Below are 5,857 nucleotides of genomic sequence, written 5' to 3' on the forward strand. Positions count from 1 at the left end.
AAAAAATTCACATTGTTTTTCACATTTGATTTTTTTAAAAAAATTAAGAATTGTTTTTATTTTCCATGTATGAGATTTTTGCCTGCCTGTGTACATGGCAACACGTGTTGCCTGGTGTTCAGGGGTCATAAGACAGCATCAGGTCCCCTGAAACTGGAATTACAGTTAGAAGACACTGTGGGTGCTGGGAACCAAACCTGGGTCCTCTCCAAGAGCAACCAGTGATCTTAACGGTTGAGCCTCCTCTCCAGCACCCCACATTTGAATTCGCAATCCTCTTAGAGTCCGTCTCTGAATCCCATATTGAGAAATGTACACTTTATTTTTCTCTTTGTTATTTGCCACTGTCTTAGCTCCTTTCCCGTCGCTGTGAGAGACTGCTCTAACAGAAGTGACTTAATTGGGGGAAAGGTTCAGTTCAGGTCAGTCACCCAAGGTTATGGTCCGCTGGGGAAATCGTGGCCGCGGTAGCTTAGGGTAGCGGTAACATCGCTTCTGCAGTAAAGAAATCAGGGAGGAGTCCAGACTGCAGCTCGCTTCTCTTTCCCCACGGACACAGTCTGGGTTCCCAGAGAAGGGCGCCACCCACAGTGGCACCCCAGGTACAAGACGGTTCCCCATGGGCGAATGTGCTCCAGAGTCTCATCTTCCCGTGAGTCTAGATTTTTCTCAAGTTGATGACGTTTCTCATCACAGTTATGGAATCCTTTCTTGCCACTGTGTGGGGCTCTCTTCAATTAAGCTGCCACACATACGTGAATTTATTTCAGAGCTGGGTTTTGGGGGGTTTGTTGGTTTATTTTGAGACAGGTCTCTCTATGTAGTCCTGCCTGTCTTAGAATTTAGATCAGACTGGCCTCAAATACACAGAAATCCTTCTGCTTCTGCCTCCTGATTGTTTCAGAGATTTTTTTTTTTAAACTCAAATCCCACCTGCCTGCTCCCGTACTTATGAACTGGTTTTGTAGGATGTCTTAATTTTTAACTCAGCAAGTTGCTCCCTTACACTTCTGTTTCTGGTTACTTTTGGCAATGAGCAGGCCTTTATATTGCCACATAAGGGTTAGAGTTTACAAGTCTTGTAACATTCCAAGAGATACATGGATTAAGAATGCCCTAAAGTAGAATTTAAATTGGGGAGGACTGACACTTTTGAAAGTAAAATCATCCCAGTTAAGAGCCTGGAATACCTCTCTAATTATTCAGATCTTTATTTATGTCCCGTGTTAAATGTTTATAGTTTTATATAAGAAAAACTTCTGTATTGGTTGTTAATTAACTACTTTTTAAATTAATTAAAATTTTTATTAATATAAAGAATATAGTTTGTTACTTTAAACGTTATAGAGTTTTTACTGAAATAAAAATGCTCCTTCTTAGTCCCAAATACTGGTATTACAGGCATGTGCTGCTATATGCAGCTGCAATAAATATTTATAAATTGTTTTGGATTAGGGAAATTAGGGAATTTGGTGACTTGTACTATATGCACTATATATAGCTTGGTCTGGTAGCTACATATTAAATTCAAGGATAGCCTGGGCTACATGAGACTGTCTCAAATTAAAAAAAAAACAAACACAACACAATATATGTATTGTATAAATATATTAGATTTGTTGGAGATTATCTATTATTGCCATTGCTTACTGATCCTACTCAAGTGATCTATAGTTTTGCAAATTTTGGTGCAAAAATATTTTTCTAAGAATTTAATGATTTTGATCAGGTTTCAACATGTAGTTATTCAAACTATTTTTTCTTTCCTCTTCTAGTTTTCTGTTTCTAAGACTTACAGTTCCACCTGCAGAACATTACCACCTAGGGTATCTGTCAATACGGTGACATCAGTTAGAATTCCAAACCGATGTGAAGACAGACTCACTATGAAATTCTCTGACAAGGTCCTTTTACAACCTTGCTTTAGTTTCTCACAAAACTGTAAGGAAAACTTACAGGGAGAGTGGTTTAGACACTCGCAGTTTCAGTCCTGCGTTGGCTGGTTCTGAGCCAAGGTGGAACCATCATGGTGAAGCCATCTAATGGCCAAGGGAAATAGAAAAGAGGGTAGGGAAAAGGGACCAGGGACAAGGTATACCCTCAAGGGTAAGGTTCTAATAACCTAACGGGTTCCCCTCCTACTGCTTTCCAATAATGCTACCTTGGCACCCTCGTGACCTGGTCGCTTCTGAATCACTTCGCTGTAGTCCCATCTCTGAATGTAGCATTGAGGATGAAGATTCCAGCAAGAAGCCCTTTTAAAGGTTGCTTTTGTGGAAACACCCAGAGCTCACTCCTCCTCACCTCGTGAACAGGCATTTTCTAGTCACTATTGACCCGAATAACCATCCGAGAGGGGAGACTGGGAACAACAGCACTGTAGTGGGAATAAGTCTAATATAGTACAGTATGGCTGGAAGGAAGACACCGAGATGAAGGAAAGCTCTTAAAGGCAACAAATGAGAAATGTATGCAGTCCGTTCGGCAGGGGTTGGCATCAGCTCATTGGTGGAAGGGCTGTCACTAGGTAAATGTTGTGTTGGGAATATCTTGACTGAAAGTCTGCAGTTTTAAAGACCGTTAAAGATAAACCTGTGGAATCGTGGAATCCGTGGGTACATATGGAGGCTTACGGCACACGGGGTTCATGTAGAACAGTGGTTCTCAACCTTCCTAATGCTGAGACCATTCAATACAGTTCCTCTCGCTGTGCTGACCCCCAACCATGAAAATTTCCTTGCTACTTGTAATTTTGTAATTGTGCTACTATTATGAATCGAAATGTAAATAGCTGTGTTTTTGAGTGGTCTTAGGTGACCCCTGCGAAAGGGGTCATGGCCCACAGGTTGAGAACTGCTGATGTAGAAGGATGCCTCTCTCATTGCACAGGTAGAAAGTCTATGGCACTGTATTTATCTCCAGCAGGCAGGAATGAACACTCTCTTTGACTCTAATGTCGTGTCTGACATGACCAATTTTAGGAGTATCAGCAACTTCTTACCTTGTTTCCTCTGAGCATGTGTCACTTTGAGAATCTTTGGTTTTGTTTTGTTTTGTTTCGTTTTTAAATAAGGTCTTAGTTACTTTATACAGGACATTCTTTGTCCCGACTTTTTTGCTAAACCAGATTTTTTTAGAGTCTGACACTGGCGTGACTTCGGACTTCAGGGTGGCCTCTGAGGTTTCACTCTTGCTCCTTGGGTTTTTATTTTGTTTTGTTCCCTGTGCAGGATTTCTCACTCTTTGACACTTGATAATCAATTCAGCCCGAACCTGTAAAATTAAAAGAACTTATTTGAGTCCTATAAGTAGCAATCCAAGAAGCATAGGTCCAGGAGCCTTGGGTTCATGTTCTAAAGAAGACGGGGGAAGTAGGGATTTGTATGGGCAAGCAGCACTGACTGTTGAATGCTGGGTAAGAACAGGATCCATGTAACCAATAGAAGACAAAGAATAAGAATCTGCATATCTAGTAAAATGTCCATAAAACCGAGTTTCTCGCCTAAAACGCCACTGATTCTTTGATCTCTACCACAAATGGCAATTCTTCCATTTTTTCTTAAGAAATTAATTATGGTCTTTTGTGTTCGCTGATATAGTTCTCCTTTCTCTTTCTTTCTTTCTTTTTCTTTCTTTCTTTCTTTCTTTCTTTCTTTCTCTCCTTCTTTCATTCTTTTTTATTTTCTGTTTATTCTCTTCTTCTTTTCTCCTCCTTTCTTCTTCTTCTTCTTCTTCTTCTTCTTCTTCTTCTTCTTCTTCTTCTTCTTCTTCTTCTTCTTCTTCTTCTTCTTCTTCAGACAGGGTTCTCTGTGTTACCCTGGCTATCCTGGAGCTCACTCTGTAGACCAGGCTGGCCTTGAACTCATAGAGATCCACCTGCCTCTGCCTCCTGAGTGCTGGAATTAAAAGTGTGCGCCACCACAGCTCAACTGATATATTTCTATGACATTTATCCCATTCCCCCATCTATATTTATATATTTAAAAAAGAAAACAATCTCCCTTCATTACACACACCAATCCAAATTCCCACTCCCTCTCTTCCTCTCACTCCAACCACACATCCTCCCACCTACCCCATCCATCCTCAGAGAGGGTAAGGCACATTGCTTTGGGGAAGGTCCATGGCCCTCCCTACTATAACTGGGTTGAGCAAGGTATCCATCCAAAGAGAGTAGGTTCCCAAAAAGCCATTACATGCAGTAGGGATAAATCCTGGTGCCTCCGCCAGTGGCCCCACAGTCTGCCCCAGCCATACAGCTGTCATCCACATTTCTTGCTAACCCCACAATGGCTCCCTCAATCAAGCTATCTCTTTCCTTGCTCACATCTCTGTCCTTCCTTTACCTCAACTATCCCATTCCCTCAAGTTCTTCTCACCTCTCCCCTTCTACCCTTCCTTCTCCCCCAACCCTGTACTCCCAATTTTGTCAGGCGATCTTGTCTTTTGACTTTCCAGGTGGATCTATATATGTTTTTCTTAGAGTTCACTTTATTACTTAGCTTCTCTAGGATCACGAATTATAGGCTCAATGTCCTTTGTTTACACATTAGAGTACTATTCCGCAGTAAAAAATAATGACATCTTGAATTTTGCATACAAATTGATGGAATTATAAAACACTATCCTGAGTGAGGTACCCCATGTTTTAAAAATTACATTTGTAAGCACTCAGTAGGCCGAAGTTAGACCCTTGTGAGTTCCAGATCAGCTTGATCGACAAAGCGAGTTCCAGGACAGCCAGGTTGCTCAGAGAAACCCTGTCTCGAAAAACAAAAACAAAACAAAATGAAAATTATATTTGTATGTGTGTGTGTGTGTGTGTGTGTGTGTGTGTGTGTGTGCATAGGGCATGGGGCCAGGGGAGTGTGGAAGTAGAGGACAACCTGAAAGAGTCAGTTCTTTACATATGCCATACCGGTCATAGGGATTGAACATAAGGTTGCCAAGGCTTGGCCACAGGTATCTTTAGCCACTGAGTCATTTTGCTGGCTCCCATATGGCATCTTACCTGTTTAGTTGGCTATTTTCCTTATGAATGCAAGTCTCTAGAGTACAGGACTCATATTTATCTCTAGAGTCTCAGTACTACACACAATAATCTAGGACTAATTTGTATGTGTGCACATCCATGTACAAACGCCCATGGCATGCATGTGGAGGTGAAGACGACTTGTGAAAATTGCTTTTCTTCTTTTACTCTGTGGGCTCCAGAGATGGGAACTCAGATCATTAGGCTTGGTGTCAAACACCTGTGCCTACAGGGCCATCTTGCTGGTCCCTTAGTATATTTAATAAATTATTCACACATAATTAGATGAGAAGGTAACTAATAATATGGTTACAGATGACAACCGTGTTGATACCTGATATAAAATGTGTCAATAACCCATAGATAAGGTGAGATGTTTTGTCCATAAAACCCACAATATAAAGCATAAACCTTACTTTCTTTTTGTGTGTTTCTCTAGATTTCCAAGCGACACGTAAAACGAATCAAGAAACTCACAGGTCAGAATGATTCTCTCCCTTGCTGATCAGCTCAAGGCTGGTGACTGATCTGTGGGCCATGCTTTCAGACTCTAGTCTTTAGCAGCGGGTGGAAGAAAGTTGAAAAAGAGGGTGTCCTGAAGAGTACCCCCATCTTTCTGACATCTTCACTTCCAAAGTCATGCAAACAGCTCCATAATTTCTCCACTGTTTGCTTTCCTCATGCTTCTCTGTCCCATATATTTTCATGGGAAGCCCAAAATATAGGAAAGGAGAATGGGCAAAGATTAACTACCAAGAGTTTGGTGAGGGCGGTCCATCAGCTTTATTCCTCTACCAAGGATGTGGATGTGGGGTAGACATCTTT

This window comes from Myodes glareolus, chromosome 6, assembly GCF_982192425.1.
Source record: "Myodes glareolus chromosome 6, mMyoGla1.1, whole genome shotgun sequence".
Taxonomy (NCBI): domain Eukaryota; kingdom Metazoa; phylum Chordata; class Mammalia; order Rodentia; family Cricetidae; genus Myodes; species Myodes glareolus.